The sequence below is a fragment of the Nerophis lumbriciformis genome, linkage group LG33 (assembly GCF_033978685.3).
Source record: "Nerophis lumbriciformis linkage group LG33, RoL_Nlum_v2.1, whole genome shotgun sequence".
Classification (NCBI taxonomy): Eukaryota; Metazoa; Chordata; class Actinopteri; order Syngnathiformes; family Syngnathidae; genus Nerophis; species Nerophis lumbriciformis.
In genome coordinates, this window is record NC_084580.2 from 14,265,001 (window position 1) to 14,282,743 (window position 17,743).

General features: G+C 42.5%; 1 protein-coding gene across 1 annotated transcript in view; it reads right to left on the reverse strand.

The window, feature by feature from the left end:
- The window catches only part of LOC133575820 (coxsackievirus and adenovirus receptor homolog), a 26,864-nt gene extending 11,123 nt beyond the window's left edge, over nt 1-15,741 (reverse strand). The window contains exons 1-2 of the mRNA XM_061928677.2: nt 15,674-15,741; nt 5,122-5,175 (exon numbers count right to left, since the gene is read on the reverse strand). The gene's annotated coding sequence lies outside the window, so the exon portion shown is untranslated. The remainder of the gene's footprint in view (nt 1-5,121; nt 5,176-15,673) is intronic.
- Nucleotides 15,742-17,743: the final 2,002 nt, after the last annotated feature.

Consider the following 17,743-nt stretch of genomic DNA (forward strand, 5'->3'; position numbering starts at 1 on the left):
ATGCTCCCCTGGACGATGGCTTTTAACCATTTTTTTCTTTTTCTTTTTATGTATTTATTCATTTTACATTTTACATTAAATGCTCTCAATTTACCGGTCGATCTACGTTCCCATCCTCACCTATGGTCATGAGCTTTGGGTTATGACCGAAAGGACAAGATCACGGATACAAGCGGCCGAAATGAGTTTCCTCCGCCGGGTGGCGGGGCTCTCCCTTAGAGATAGGGTGAGAAGCTCTGCCATCCGGGGGGAGCTCAAAGTAAAGCCGCTGCTCCTCCACATCGAGAGGAGCCAGATGAGGTGGTTCGGGCATCTGGTCAGGATGCCACCCGAACGCCTCCCTAGGGAGGTGTTTAGGGCACGTCCGACCGGTAGGAGGCCGCGGGGAAGACCCAGGACACGTTGGGAAGACTATGTCTCCCGGCTGGCCTGGGAACGCCTCGGGGTCCCACAGGAAGAGCTGGACGAAGTGGCTGGGGAGAGGGAAGTCTGGGCTTCCCTGCTTAGGCTGCTGCCCCCGCGACCCGACCTCGGATAAGCGGAAGAAGATGGATGGAAGTGAAGTGTGAATTACATTTATATAGCGCTTTTTCTCAAGTGACTCAAAGCGCTTTACATAGTGAAACCCAATATCTAAGTTACAGTTAAACCAGTGTGGGTGGCACTGGGAGCAGGTGGGTAAAGTGTCTTGCCCAAGGACACAACGGCAGTGACTAGGATGGCGGAAGCGGTGATCGAACCTGCAACCCTCAAGTTGCTGGCACGGCCGCTCTACCAACCGAGCTATACCGCCCCATCCAACCAAGACCATCCATCCATCCGATGGATGGATGGTCTTGGTTGTTCCTCCCTCTGAAAATCCTATGAAATGTTTAACAAGCCATCCTATAATAATACAACAGCTATTAATGTAACAATACAATAAAACAAATATATTTAATGATGTTTTTTTCATTATTTTAACAATAGGCTAATGTATATTACTTCATATAGATTCTGCAAGGCACACAAAACTTAAAAACTAAATTATTTACAATTGCAGACACAAGGTTTCGTGCAGCTTCACTCATTGTAAAGGAAGACGGAAGTCCACGCAGTAGAAAAATTACTACAAAGATGGTGTCTGTTTTTTTCTTATATATATATATCCATCCATCCATCCATCCATCTTCTTCCGCTTATCCGAGGTCGGGTCGCGGGGGCAGCAGCCTAAGCAGGGAAGCCCAGACTTCCCTCTCCCCAGCCACTTCGTCCAGCTCCTCCCGGGGGATCCCGAGGCGTTCCCAGGCCAGCCGGGAGACATAGTCTTCCCAACGTGTCCTGGGTCTTCCTCGTGGCCTCCTACCGGTCGGACATGCCCTAAACACCTCCTTAGGGAGGCGCTCGGGTGGCATCCTGACCAGATGCCCGAACCACCTCATCTGGCTCCTCTCGATGCGGAGGAGCAGCGGCTTTACTTTGAGCTCCCCCCGGATGACAGAGCTTCTCACCCTATCTCTAAGGGAGAGCCCCGCCACCCGGCGGAGGAAACTCATTTCGGCCGCTTGTACCCGTGATCTTGTCCTTTCGGTCATAACCCAAAGCTCATGACCATAGGTGAGGATGGGAACGTAGATCGACCGGTAAATTGAGAGCTTTGCCTTCCGGCTCAGCTCCTTCTTCACCACAACGGATCGATACAGCGTCCGCATTACTGAAGACGCCGCACCGATCCGCCTGTCGATCTCACGATCCACTCTTCCCTCACTCGTGAACAAGACTCCGAGGTACTTGAACTCCTCCACTTGGGGCAAGATCTCCTCCCCAACCCGGAGATGGCACTCCACCCTTTTCCGGGCGAGAACCATGGACTCGGACTTGGAGGTGCTGATTCTCATCCCAGTCGCTTCACACTCAGCTGCGAACCGATCCAGTGAGAGCTGAAGATCCTGGCCAGATGAAGCCATCAGGACCAAATCATCTGCAAAAAGCAGAGACCTAATCCTGCAGCCACCAAACCGGATCCCCTCAACGCCTTGACTGCGCCTAGAAATTCTGTCCATAAAAGTTATGAACAGAATCGGTGACAAAGGGCAGCCTTGGCGGAGTCCAACCCTCACCGGAAACGTGTCCGACTTACTGCCGGCAATGCGAACCAAGCTCTGACACTGATCATACAGGGAGCGGACCGCCACAATCAGACAGTCCGAAACCCCATACTCTCTGAGCACTCCCCACAGGACTTCCCGAGGGACACGGTCGAATGCCTTCTCCAAGTCCACAAAGCACATGTAGACTGGTTGGGCAAACTCCCATGCACCCTCAAGGACCCTGCCGAGAGTATAGAGCTGGTCCACAGTTCCACGACCAGGACGAAAACCACACTGTTCCTCCTGAATCCGAGGTTCGACTATCCGGCGTAGCCTCTTCTCCAGTACACCTGAATAGACCTTACCGGGAAGGCTGAGGAGTGTGATCCCACGATAGTTAGAACACACCCTCCGGTTCCCCTTTTTAAAGAGAGGAACCACCACCCCGGTCTGCCAATCCAGAGGCACTGCCCCCGATGTCCACGCGATGCTGCAGAGTCTTGTCAACCAAGACAGCCCTACAGCATCCAGAGCCTTAAGGAACTCCGGGCGGATCTCATCCACCCCCGGGGCCTTGCCACCGAGGAGCTTTTTAACTACCTCAGCAACCTCAGCCCCAGAAATAGGAGAGCCCACCACAGATTCCTCAGGCACTGCTTCCTCATAGGAAGACGTGTTGGTGGGATTGAGGAGGTCTTCGAAGTATTCCCTCCACCGATCCACAACTTCCGCAGTCGAGGTCAGCAGAACACCATCCGCACCATACACGGTGTTGGTAGTGCACTGCTTCCCCTTCCTGAGGCGGTGGATGGTGGTCCAGAATCGCTTCGAAGCCGTCCGGAAGTCGTTTTCCATGGCTTCCCCGAACTCCTCCCATGTCCGAGTTTTTGCCTCCGCGACCGCTGAAGCCGCACACCGCTTGGCCTGTCGGTACCTGTCCGCTGCCTCAGGAGTCCCATGAGCCAAAAGAACCCGATAGGACTCCTTCTTCAGCTTGACGGCATCCCTCACCGCCGGTGTCCACCAACGGGTTCTAGGATTACCGCCACGACAGGCACCAACTACCTTGCGGCCACAGCTCCAATCAGCCGCCTCGACAATAGAGGTGCGGAACATGGTCCACTCGGACTCAATGTCCAGCACCTCCCTCGTGACATGTTCAAAGTTCTTCCGGAGGTGGGAATTGAAACTCTCTCTGACAGGAGACTCTGCCAGACGTTCCCAGCAAACCCTCACAATGCGTTTGGGCCTGCCAGGTCTGTCCGGCATCCTCCCCCACCATCGCAGCCAACTCACCACCAGGTGGTGATCGGTAGAAAGCTCCGCCCCTCTCTTCACCCGAGTGTCCAAAACATGAGGCCGCAAATCCGATGACACAACTACAAAGTCGATCATAGAACTGCGGCCTAGGGTGTCCTGGTGCCAAGTGCACATATGGACACCCTTATGCTTGAACATGGTGTTCGTTATGGACAATCCGTGACGGGCACAAAAGTCCAATAACAAAACACCACTTGGGTTCAGATCCGGGCGGCCATTCTTCCCAATCACGCCTCTCCAGGTTTCACTGTCGTTGCCAATATGAGCGTTGAAGTCCCCCAGTAGAACGAGGGAATCACCCGGGGGAGCACTCTCAAGTACTCCCTCGAGTGAATCCAAAAAGGGTGGGTACTCTGAGCTGCTGTTTGGCGCGTAAGCGCAAACAACAGTCAGGACCCGTCCCCCCACCCGAAGGCGGAGGGAAGCTACCCTCTCGTCCACCGGGTTGAACTCCAACATGCAGGCTCTGAGCCGGGGGGCAACAAGAATTGCCACCCCAGCCCGTCGCCTCTCACTGCTGGCAACGCCAGAGTGGAAGAGAGTCCAGCCCCTCTCGAGAGAACTGGTTCCAGAGCCCTTGCTGTGCGTCGAGGTGAGTCCGACTATATCCAACCGGAACTTCTCTACCTCGCGCACTAGCTCAGGCTCCTTCCCCCCCAGCGAGGTGACGTTCCACGTCCCAAGAGCTAGCTTCTGTAGCCGAGGATCGGACCGCCAAGTGCCCTGCCTTCGGCTACCGCCCAGCTCACATTGCACCCGACCTCTATGGCCCCTGCTATGAGTGGTGAGCCCATTGGAGGGGGGACCCACGTTGCCTCTTCGGGCTGTGCCCGGCCGGGCCCCATGGGGACAGGCCCGGCCACCAGGCGCTCGCCATCGTGCCCCAACTCCGGGCCTGGCTCCGGAGGGGGGCCCCGGTGACCCGCGTCCGGGCGAGGGAAATCTGAGTCTCGGTTCTTGCATTTCCATAGAAGTCTTCGAGCTGCTCTTTGTCTGATCCCTCACCTAGGACCTGTTTGTCTTGGGAGACCCTACCAGGGGGCATGGAAGCCCCCGGACAACATAGCTCCTAGGATCATTGGGACACGCAAACTCCTCTACCACGTTAAGGTGGCAGCTCAGAGAGGAGTATATATATATATATATATATATATATATAAGTCTTTCATACATATCCATATATGTCCATCCATCCATTTTCTACCGCTTATTCCCTTTTGGGGTCGCGGGGGGGGGGGGGGCTGGAGCCTATCTCAGCCACAATCGGGCGAAAGGCGGGGTACACCCTGGACAAGTCGCCACCTCATTGCAGGGCCAACACAGATAGTATATATATATATATATATATATATATATATATATATATATATATAAAATAAAACAAATGGCTTGTTGATAAGCCATTTTTTATTTATTTATTTATTACAACGCCAAAATAGGCCTAACAACGCCAATGGTTGTAATTCTGTAGCACTTTGAGATTTGGAATCAAATGTAAAGTAGATTACAAATACAATCTATTATATGAACAAATATATATATATATATATATATATATATATATATATATATATGTCCTTACGTAACTACGTAACATCACCAGAATGATTGGCAATTAGGAGGACCAATAGTCAACATGATCCACCCAGAAATAAATAAAATAATCGATAAGCCATTTAAAAAAAAAAATGTTTTAATATTTATTTATATGTATCATTATTCTCCTACTCACCTTTCCAGTAAAGGCCTCTCCTCTATCACTTTCTGTGCTCCTCTGCCCTGACTCCTACGGATCAATAGGGGTTGTGGAGTGATTATTATTATTATTATCTACTTATGATAGTCATACGTGAATGAGCTCAGCTCCTCTTCTCCTCCATGTGTAAAGTGAGAAACACAGCTGATGCTCCAAAAGGAAGTTACCCCAAAGATAGCAAATGGTAAAAAAGAGTGCACATTTAATAAATAATTTTATAAATAACCAGGACCTTCATGATGCATTTCAGGCTAACTAGCTAACTAAGTAGCAGCATTATTTTAGAGCGGGAATGTAACTTTTTGTCAAACACAGACCTGGTGTAAAGTGGAGCTAATACATTTTACTACAAGCAGTGATGAATACTTACTTTCTTGAAAAAGTTTCTTATGTCCATTTTGCATCCGTTCACGTTCTTGTTCTGCAGTGCTGTGTGCTAATGTGCTTCGTACACCTGCAGGACCGCAAGCAAGGTCGCAGAGAAAATGCGGACTGGATTTGGAGTGATGTGGGCATTTTCTATATGAACAAGTGGAATGGATTGGATGCCGACGCACTAAAAGGGGCTCTCTACCTTACGCTATGAAGTGAGGGGAAACTGAGTGAATAATGACAGGTTATATGATTATTCATTTAAACTCATATGCGGGCCACTTTATAATGAATATGTCGGCATGTATTTGTAAAAAATAAATAAAATAATAATATAATAATAAATATAACATTACATTACATAACATTATTTAGGGGGGCTTAAGAATATTTTAGGGGGGCTTGAGCCCCCCTAAAATAGACCTAACAACACCAATGCATTTTATTATCTGGAACACACACAAAAAGTCAGCATGAAGCAACTTCCTAGTTCATGGAGAATGAGTGAGAACTTGTTGTTTGCGTTATATCCAGATTTGCACTAAGATGCATATTTCTTACCTGGGCATATGGTTCATTTCTTTACAAGAAAATTAGTTGTGTATTTTTGGCATAATACAAATATAGTAGGATAATTAAGCAGTGGAGGATAAAGCAAAAATGTATAATACAAACACAACATGTAATAGAAACTCATCTTTCAGACTAAAGAGCTGCTTTGTTGTGCGTGTCTGCACTGTATTACTGCCATATTAGCATTGACTAATAAACTAAAACAGTTTCTCTTTATAGAACATATGTGTTGTTAAAAGCCAGCGCTCCATCCCAACTAAATAAACACTGCAGCATAATAAACAGTATTAGATAATAAACACTGCAATATTATATATTGTATTATATATTGTATTATATACCTTTGAACACTGCAGAAGAACAATAAACATGCTCACTTTTGTAATGATATAGGAGCTTAGATGTGTAATGAGCACCAGCATAATTCCCATTAACCTATTTATAATCTACTCTATTTGAATTGTATTACATGTAAATTATTATGTACATAAAGTCGTTCTTGTGGTACTCATTGGGCTAAATCTGGCAACTCAGGTACTAAATTTGTCATGTGACCATGTTGGTATGACAATAAAGTTTCTTGAATCCTGGATGTTTTGTTCAGTCAGCACATTGACCTACATTGGATTGTTTTTTTAGGATCTTTACACAATATTTGATCAATTCTAAAATTGAGTCACACACAAACTCTTGCTATATGGTCAATAATTAAATAAACCCCAATGTAATAACAACAAATGTAATACAAACAAGTAGGGGTGCCAAAAGAAATATCGATTTTGGAATGAATAAATTGCGATTCTAATTTGTAACGATTTTTAATAGATTAAAAAAACTTTTGATTCTTAAAAAAAAAAAAAAAATTAACCTGTCCTGTCCAGCCACTCAGGCAAATCATATTGCTGATGTAGATGCTTACCGTCTTTTTCGGACTATAAGGCACAGTTTTTTTCATCGTTTGGCCGGGGTTGCGACTTATACTCAGGAGCGACTTATGTGTGAAATTATTAACACATTACCGTAAAATATCAAATAATATTATTTAGCTCATTTACGTAAGAGACTAGACGTATAAGATTTCATGGGATTTAGCGATTAGGAGTGACAGATTGTTTGGTAAACGTATAGCATGTTCTATATGTTGTAGTTATTTGAATGACTCTTACCATAATATGTTACGTAAACATACCAGGCACGTTCTCAGTTGGTTATTTATGCCTCATATAACGTACACTTATTCAGCCTGTTGTTCACTATTCTTCATTTATTTTAAATTGCCTTTCAAATGTCTATCCTTGATGTTGGGTTTTATCAAATAAATTTCCCCAAAAATGCGACTTATACTCTCTCCAGTGCGACTTATATATGTTTTTTTCCTTCTTTATTATGCATTTTCGGCCGGTGCGACTTATACTCCGGAGCGACTTATACTTATTATACTTATACTTATTTTGTTGCCTTATTTGTATTTGACTTTATTAAACCTTTGGGTAGAATTTTATTAAACAAAACCAGTTTTTTTCCCCCCCAGTAATATAAAAATGTATCGCAGCTGTTTTTTTTGTTTATGGAGGAAGGTAGTTAATCATAGAACTGGCACCCATTGTTATTAAAATATCGAGAAATGTTTTGAATCAAGAATAAATTCTGAATCTAATCTTTACTCACAATAATCAAATCGAATCGTGTGGTGCCCAAAGATTCATAGCCCGAGTAGACAGTAATGGATCATGTACTGGAGAAGGGAGCAGGTAAAACAAGAGCAGAATGCCTCAGGTGAAAATTATAGCCGAAAGAGAGATGTAAAACAGTTACAAAAATAGACATGAGAGTAGGGGAAATAAATTTTAAAAAAAAAAAGACAGAATAAGGACAAGTTAGTCAACTTTTCTTCCCACACTTACTTCCTTATCTATGTATTCCCCCTGCTAGTATTGTTACCACGTGACTTAGAGCGGTGTATTTCAACCCCTGTGCCGCGGCACACCAGTGTACCGTGAGATACAGTCTGGTTTGCCGCAGGAGATTATGTAATTTCCCCTAATTGGGTTAAAAATATTTTTTTGCAAACAAGTAATTATAATCCACAAATGTGCCGTTGTTGAGTGTCTGTACTGTCTAGAGCTCGGCAGATTAACCGTGTAATACTCTTCCATATCAGTAGGTGGCAGCCGGCAGCTAATTGCTCTGTCGATGTCAGAAACATGGTTTGTTGAGATCACAATATACAGACGACAGCGGGAGGCAATATGCAGGTAAAAAGATGTCTAATGCTTAAGCCAAAAATAAACAAAAGCCAAGTGAAAGGCATTAAATCTTAGGGATGGCTATGCAAAACTAAACTAAAACTGAACTGGCTGCAAAGTAAACAAAAACAGAATGCTGGACGACAGCAAAGACTTACAGCGTGTGGAGCAGCGGACGGCGTCCACAAAGTACATCCGTACATGACATGACAATCAACACCAAAATAGTAGCGCAAGACAAGAACTAAAACACTACACACAGGAAAACAGCAAAAAAGTCCAAATAAGTCAGGGTGTGATGTGACAGGTGGTGACAGTACACCTACACTACAAAAAGTCAGTGTTCAAAAACAATTAAAAAAAATACAAAAATTAGGGGTATTTTATTTAAACTAAGCAAAATTATCTGCCAATAGAACAAGAAAATTTGGCTTGTCAAGACTTTCCAAAACAAGTACAATTAGCTAACCTCAATGAACCCAAAATACCTTAAAATAAGTATAGTCTCACTAATAACAAGTGCATTTTTCTCGGTATAAAAAAAGAGACCTTTTTGCTCAATAGTTGAAAAATATTCTTAAATTAAGTAAGTGCTAGTGCCATTGTCTTGACATAATGATATGCATACATCGTGATTTTTTTTTCATACTTGAAGTACGAAATGATTACTTTAAAAAAATAGTTTTATACTTGTGAGTGTTAATGACACAGCTTTGCAACAGTTGATATTCTAGTTTCAAGCATGTTTTACTCAATATAGGTCATAAAATCTCAGCAACAAGCTGTAATATCTTACTGAGATCATTTAGGACCAAAACTAGGGATGTCCGATAATGGCTTTTTGCCGATATCCGATATTGTCCAACTCTTTAATTACCGATACCAATATCAACCGATACTGATATCAACCGATATATACAGTCGTGGAATTAACACATTATTATGCCTAATTTGGACAACCAGGTATGGTGAAGATAAGGTACTTTTAAAAAAAAAATTATAAAATAAAATAAGAAAAATTAAAAACATTTACTTGAATAAAAAAGAAAGTAAAACAATATAAAAACAGTTACGTTGAAACTAGTTGTTAAGATTGTATATATCTGCGCTCTTACTCTGTGTAGCTTTGTTGTAGAGGTTGGATGTTGTAGCGCATGTTCTCCACTTGGGGCGCTCTGGTGCTGTGTAATGTTTAACACCGCAGCAGTTGTGTGTTCAACAGGAGAAGAAGAATAAAGTATCCTCGGTGAGAGGACGTTGATGATCGGACTCAATGTCGTTCATGTGCACGCATAAAGAACTCCATTAAGCTCAAACACCTTAACAGGTTATGGGCCCAGGAACCCCAGAGATTCCAGCCAACTCAAGCAAACAAGGCCAGGTAGCGTTGAGTCGACGCACGGACAGAGAAGCCAAGAAAGTTTGCAGGTGTGGACTTAAGCTAACAGAGGAGAACTGCTTGACCAAGGATAAAGGTATTGCAAACGTGAAGTATTACACGGAGCATAAAAGTGACTTTAGCCAATAAAGTAGCGTGTACCCTCGAAGAAGAAGTAACCGCGGTAAAGTTTGAGCTAATTAGCATAGCATAGTGCTAAAGTGCGGAGCTTAAACAAATATGGCGGCTCATACTACTGGAGCAGTATCCCCGCAACTGTACTTTGATGGATCCGAAAGCAAGTATGACCTTTGGGAAGCAAGATTTTTGGGACACTTACATATTTTAAAGTTGAAAGACACTGTTCTAAATGAACCAGTAGGAGAAGAGCAAGCAGCAGCGGACAGAATAAAGAATCCAGACTGCTATGCAGAGCTCATCAGGTTGATCGATGATAAAAGCTTGTCTTTAATAAGACATGATGCTGCATACGATGGCAGGAAAGCACTGAAAATACTGAGGGACCATTACTCAGGAAAAAGCAAGCCACGAATAATCAACCTGTACACGTCCTTGACAAAACTACGGAACGCAGACAGAGAGTCAACTACGGACTATATCATCAGAGCAGAAAACCTGATTACAGCACTTCGTGATGCCGGTGAGACTCTCAGTGATAGTCTGATCATAGCCATGATTCTTGGAGGCCTACCTGACTCTTACAAGCCATTAGCTGTACATGTAACCCAAAATGAAGACAATGTGACATTTACAGATTTCAAAAGAAGATTACGTATTTACGAAGAGTCAGAGAAAATTAGTACTGCTGAGCCAACAGACAATGTGATGAAAACGTTCACAAAACAGGATAGAAATATCCAGAAGAAGTACACCAGCAGCACTCAAAGTAGAAGTGAAGATGGAGATCTGACATGTTTCAAATGTGGATTAAAAGGACACAGAGCAAGAATGTGTATCCGAAAAGTGTGGTGCAACTTTTGTAAGAGCAACACACACCAAGAAACCATATGCAAAAAGAAAGATAAACGAGACAATGTCAGAAAGGTTACGGATGAACAATCCAATGATTACCTCTTCAAAGCGGCACAAGAAGAAAGTGAGTCAGCACCCAAAATAAAGATGAAAGGCATTATGGTGGATGCAGGAGCGACATCCCACATTGTAAATGATGTAAATAACTTTACAAGCTTTGACAACACTTTTCAACCAGAGACTCATTCAGTGGAACTAGCTGATGGGACAAGATGCAGTGGAATGGCCCAAGGAAGAGGAACAGCAACGATACATCTAGTGGACAGCGATGGACGACAGCACAGGGCACAACTACGAAATGCTCTGTACATGCCCTCATATCCCCACAACATCTTTTCAGTGGCGAGAGCAGCCGACGGAGGAGCAACCATAACGTTCAAGAAAGGAGAGAGCCACATGATCACTAAAGATGGTAACAGATTTAACATAAACGAAAATGAGAAGCTATATTATCTACCAACTGTTGATGCAAATGAAGATCAGTGTAAAGTTTGTCATAACGTACAAACATGGCACGAGATTCTAGGGCACTGCAACTATGATGATGTAATCAAACTCCAAACTGTGGTCAAAGGTATGGTAATTAAGGGAAATGTTGTTAAGCCAGATCAGATGTGTGAAATATGTACAAAAGGCAAGTTTACCCAAACGAGAAATAGGGAGCTAGATGCTAAAGCAAATAAACCCCTGGAGTTAATCCATACAGACCTAGCAGGGCCAATGAAAACTGAGAGCATAGAAGGACACAAATACGCACAATGTTTCACAGATGACTATTCAGGTGCTGTATTGGTATATTTTCTTAAGTCAAAAAGTGATGCAGTAGCTGCAACAGAAAGATTCTTAGATGTAGCACCCTATGGAGATGTGAAGTGTATACGTTCAGACAACGGCACTGAGTTTACAAACAGAGAGTTCCAAATGTTACTAACAAAGAACAAAATAAGACATGAGACGTCAGCGCCTTATTCGCCACACCAAAATGGCCCAGCAGAGAGAGAATGGCGAACACTGTTTGACATGGCTAGATGCTTACTGATAAAAAGCAAACTACCAAACTATTTGTGGAACTATGCCATTCAAACAGCAGCTCATGTTAGAAACAGGTGTTACAATAGACGGACAAAGAAAACAGCATATGAGTTACTTACAAGAAAAGTACCAAATGTGTCACAAATGCAAAAGTTTGGGTCTACATGTTTTAGTTACAAACAAGAAAAAGGAAAACTAGACTCCAAAAGTGAGCAGGGCATTTTCATAGGATATGATAAAAACAGCCCAGCCTTCCTTGTATATTATCCAGAAATGGAAAAGGTCCAAAAGATCAGATTGGTGAGATTCGCAACCAAAACAAGTGTAGAGAGAGAGACACAAACTTTGGAGCCATACGCAGGACATGACATTGGCAACAGAGACAATGCAGTCTGTGACAGTGACCAGAAAGATGAGGACAGAGTTCAACCTGAAAACAAAACTGAGGATTTAAATGAGCAGGAAGATGTGGAACAGTCAGCGGCAAATGCCGAAACAGAAATCAGAAAGAATCCATTCAGGATAAAACAAAAGCCAGCTTATTTACAAGATTTTGAGACTGATGATTCATTGGACAGATTACAAACATGCGTTGATTTCTGTTATCGAGCAGTTTGTGACATTCCAGAAACTTATCAGGAAGCCGTGTTATCATCCAAGTCAATGCACTGGAAAAACGCCATGGATGAGGAGATGAACTCACTAGTGGAAAATGACACATTCCAGTTGACTGACTTACCACCAGGTAAGCGAGCTTTAAAAGCGAAGTGGGTTTATGCACTCAAAACAGACACAGATGGATCTAATAAATATAAGGCGAGATTTGTTGCCAAAGGATACGACCGGAAAGTAGGAACTGATTACGAAGGGACGTTTTCACCGACAGCTGACATGTTAAGTGTAAGAATTCTCATGCAGAAGGCGGCACAGGAGGACCTAATCTTACATCAGATGGACGTGAAGACCGCGTATCTGCACGCACCCATAGACTGTGAAATCTATTTAGAACAACCACAAGGATACGAGAAAAACTCTAACACTGGTGAAAAACTGGTATGTAAACTGAACAAATCATTGTATGGACTCAAACAGTCGGGCAGAAACTGGAATACAGTGTTACACACCCATTTATGTGAAAATGACTTTGTGCAAAATGAAGCAGATCATTGTGTGTACACAAGAGAAAAATATGGTCAAAAGGTAATACTTATTATTTGGGTAGATGACCTTATTTTAGCTGCTTCAAGTGAAAAATCAATGCAGGATGTAAAAAGAATGTTAACTCAGAGATTCAAAATGAAGGATTTGGGAATCCTAAAACATTTCTTAGGAATAGACTTTGAACAAACAAATGGACTAGTCAAAATGTCACAAGAGATATGTGAAAAAGGTTTTACAAAGGTTTGATATGGAAAATTGTAAACCAAGAGAAACTCCTTGTGAACCAAAACTTGATTACGCAGAAAATGCTGAAAAGTTGAAACAACCAAGACAGTACAGAGAAGCAGTGGGAAGTTTAATTTACTTATCCACATGCACTCGACCTGACATAAGCTTTGTTGTGAGTAAACTATCTCCACACTTTAATGAACCTACTATGGAACATTGGAATACAGTGAAACATGTATTCAGATACCTAAAAGGTACATCAGAACAAGGACTTAACTTCAAGAAGAATGTAACTGAAAGACTCGGTCTGACAGTTTACTGTGATGCAAGTTGGGCATCAAATGAAACAGACAGACGTAGCACATCAGGCTATTGTGCAACTTTGTGTGAAGGCAGTTCATTCATTTCATGGAAGACAAGAAAACAACCAACAGTAGCTCTTTCTACCTGTGAAGCAGAGTACATTTCGTTAGCTTCAGCTATACAGGAGTGTCTTTACATTGAACAGCTACTAAAAGGACTTGATAACTATCAATATGTTAAAACAAAAGTGTACGAAGATAACCAAGGTACGATTGCACTCACTAAAAATCCTGTTAACAGACAAAGATGCAAACACATTGATGTGAAATACCATTTCATAAGAGACATTGTTGCTACTGGTAGGGTATTACTGGAATATTGCCCTACAGAACAAATGGTTGCTGATATCCTGACAAAACCAGCTACTAAACAGAAGTGGAAATGTTTTTCACAGAATATGTTTGGCATTTTGGGATAAAGACTAGAAGGAGGAATCTTAACAAAACAGGATGATGGAAGATGTTCTTGAAATATTGTTTACAAATTGGTTTAACACAGTGAGCTAATACCACCTACTCAGTGGCCTAGTGGTTAGAGTGTCCGCCCTGAGATCGGTAGGTTGTGAGTTCAAACCCCGGCCGAGTCATACCAAAGACTATAAAAATGGGACCCATTACCTCCCTGCTTGGCACTCAGCATCAAGGGTTGGAATTGGGGGTTAAATCACCAAAATGATTCCCGGGCGCGGCCACCGCTGCTGCCCACTGCTCCCCTCACCTCCCAGGGGGTGATCAAGGGTGATGGGTCAAATGCAGAGAATAATCTCGCCACACCTAGTGTGTGTGTGACAATCATTGGTACTTTAACTTTAACTTTAATAGCGAGTGGGGGTGTTAAGATTGTATATATCTGCGCTCTTACTCTGTGTAGCTTTGTTGTAGAGGTTGGATGTTGTAGCGCATGTTCTCCACTTGGGGCGCTCTGGTGCTGTGTAATGTTTAACACCGCAGCAGTTGTGTTCAACAGGAGAAGAAGAATAAAGTATCCTCGGTGAGAGGACGTTGATGATCGGACTCGATGAAAGTGTCGTTCATGTGCACGCATAAAGAACTCCATTAAGCTCAAACACCTTAACACTAGTAATTAATGAAAATTAGTAAAATTAACTGTTAAAAGGTTAGTACTATTAGTGGACCAGCAGCACGCACAATCATGTGTGCTTACGGACTGTATCCCTTGCAGACTGTATTGATATATATTGATATATAATGTAGGAACCAGAATATTAATAACAGAAAGAAACAACCCTTTTGTGTGAATGAGTGTAAATGGGGGAGGAAGGTTTTTTGGGTTGGTGCACTAATTGTAAGTGTATCTTGTGTTTTTTATGTTGATTTAATTAAAAAAATAAACGATACCGATAATAAAAAAAAAACAATACCGATAATTTCCGATATTACATTTTAACGCATTTATGGTTATCGGCCTGCCGGGCCGATATTATCGGACATCTCTAACCAAAACCCTTAAAACAAGTAAAACACTCTATAACATAAAATCTGCTTAGTGAGAAGAATTATCTTATCAGACAGAAAATAAGCAAATATCACCCTTATTTGAGATATTTCATCTTACTTAGATTTCAGTTTTTGCAGTGTACTTCAAAACAAGCGCTAAAGTGATGCTATAGTTATGCTTTGAATTTATATCCAACAACTGCGAGAACAACTTTTTACTGTCAATATTGGTTGCAGAGTTTCATTTTTTTAATGTTTTCTGCTGGTGGTGTGCCTCGAGATTGTTTCAATGGAAAAAAATGTGCCTTGGCTCAGAAAAGGTTGAAAAACACAGGCCTAGAGACCGCCACTCCTCCCAAATGGGCAAACGTTCAACATGGCGACTATTTAATTTACACATTCAACATGGCTACCGTTTACTTAGGTGAGTGAATGTGAAAGGTTTAATGGCGAATTTACAAGTCGGATAACGTCACAAAAGAGCTAAATGGAATGGAATGGATCCATAAACTCACTTTTCAAGCTATCTGGTCAAACACTTCTAGTATGGAGGTACATTACTTCTTTACATCAAGATGGGTCCACAAATTCAAATATATAATATGTATGTTTATAATACACTTTTAAACCCCTGAATAGGCTAATATGTATAAATGTATTCATACCTGGGTATTATAAGGAACAGCGTTCTTATCCATCTTGTATGGCCAACTTGGTTTCGTAGTTGCCTCAATATGGCGCCCAATATTCACTGAGGGGATTCTGGCCAATAAGAGAGACTGTGGCCAGAAGATCTTCTATATGATTGGTCAAAAGCTCGTCACGTGACTACCCGGTGCCATTTTGAGGCCGCCTTTGAAGGCTCTGCATCGTGTGCCAAAATGCGCCACCTGTAGAACATTGTGGGTAATACAGTTTTAAACACTTAGAAATAACACTAAAAGATACATTTAAAGTCACAGTAAATAGATTTACAAAAATTAAAAACACAGTATTTTATCCATCCATCCATCCATCTTCTTCCGCTTATCCGAGGTCGGGTCGCGGGGGCAGCAGCCTAAGCAGGGAAGCCCAGACTTCCCTCTCCCCAGCCACTTCGTCCAGCTCCTCCCGGGGGATCCCGAGGCGTTCCCAGGCCAGCCGGGAGACATAGTCTTCCCAACGTGTCCTGGGTCTTCCTCGTGGCCTCCTACCGGTCGGACATGCCCTAAACACCTCCTTAGGGAGGCGCTCGGGTGGCATCCTGACCAGATGCCCGAACCACCTCATCTGGCTCCTCTCGATGCGGAGGAGCAGCGGCTTTACTTTGAGCTCCCCCCGGATGACAGAGCTTCTCACCCTATCTCTAAGGGAGAGCCCCGCCACCCGGCGGAGGAAACTCATTTCGGCCGCTTGTACCCGTGATCTTGTCCTTTCGGTCATAACCCAAAGCTCATGACCATAGGTGAGGATGGGAACGTAGATCGACCGGTAAATTGAGAGCTTTGCCTTCCGGCTCAGCTCCTTCTTCACCACAACACAGTATTTTATCATTTATCAAATATTTCTGTAAAACTAGTTTAACTATTTTAGAATTGTTTTAGTGCAGGGGTCAGCAACCTCTTTAGTGCCACTCTAGTGGTTCCCTGGAACATTTAAAAAAAAAAAAGGATTGAAAATGGGAAAAAAAAAAAGGGGGAAATATATATTTTTGGTTTTAGTCTGTTTTTTGTTTGAGGACAAACGTGACACAAACCTTCCCAATTGTCAGAAAGCCCACTGTTGAATATGTTTGTGTGTATGCTTCAGTATTTGGTGAACATCATTTTGTCCCACTAATTTCGGCGGCTCTTGAACTCACCATAGTGTGGACTGTGACGCAACAGTTTGTTGACATGTAAAATCGTCCACTCCTTTGTCTCATTTTGTCCACCAAACGTTTTATGCTGTGCGTGAATACACAAAAGGTGCGCTTTGCTGATGTTATTGACTTGTTGGGAGTGCTAATCAGGCATATTTGGTCAGTGCTGACTGTGAGCTAATTAATGCTAACATGCTATTTAGGCTATATGTATGTACATATTGCATCATTATGCCTCTTTAGTACGTAAATTTGAGCTCATTTGATATCCTTTACTTTTATCCTGTTTGTGTATGATTTATATTTGCATGTCTCATGACATTATCTGCATGTAATATTGGCTGCATTTCAGTTTTTTTGTGTGCCATGTTGTTCCAGACCACAGCAAACATTACCTAGCTTAGACAAACTTGCCAAAGATTGTAATAAATCTATTAAAAGAAGACACTGTGCCATTTCCTTTAACTTGGACACACACATCTATACCTTTGGCCATTAAGACAGTAATTTCCAGGAGTTCTCACCCTCTGAGTAGCCTGATTTACTAATGGTTTCTAATGTTGTAAAAATGTGTAGAATATTACATTTCAACATTTCTGTCAATGAAGATTTGCTTCAGCCTGCGACACAGTCATTTTGATAGTAGGCTGTTATAGCTAATAGACACCTACGTCATGTGTTGCCTTCATTATAACACTTATATAAGGCTTTTCATTTTTTTGCGGCTCCAGACAGATTTGTTTTTTGCATTTTTGGTCCAATATGGCTCTTACAACGTTTTGGGTTGCCAACCCCTGTTTTCGTGGATACAGGACTCAAATTGGAAGTTTTGAATATTTTTTGTGGACAAGACTTTTTCATTTCAAACAAACACCTAGTGAAGCATCCTCTGGCG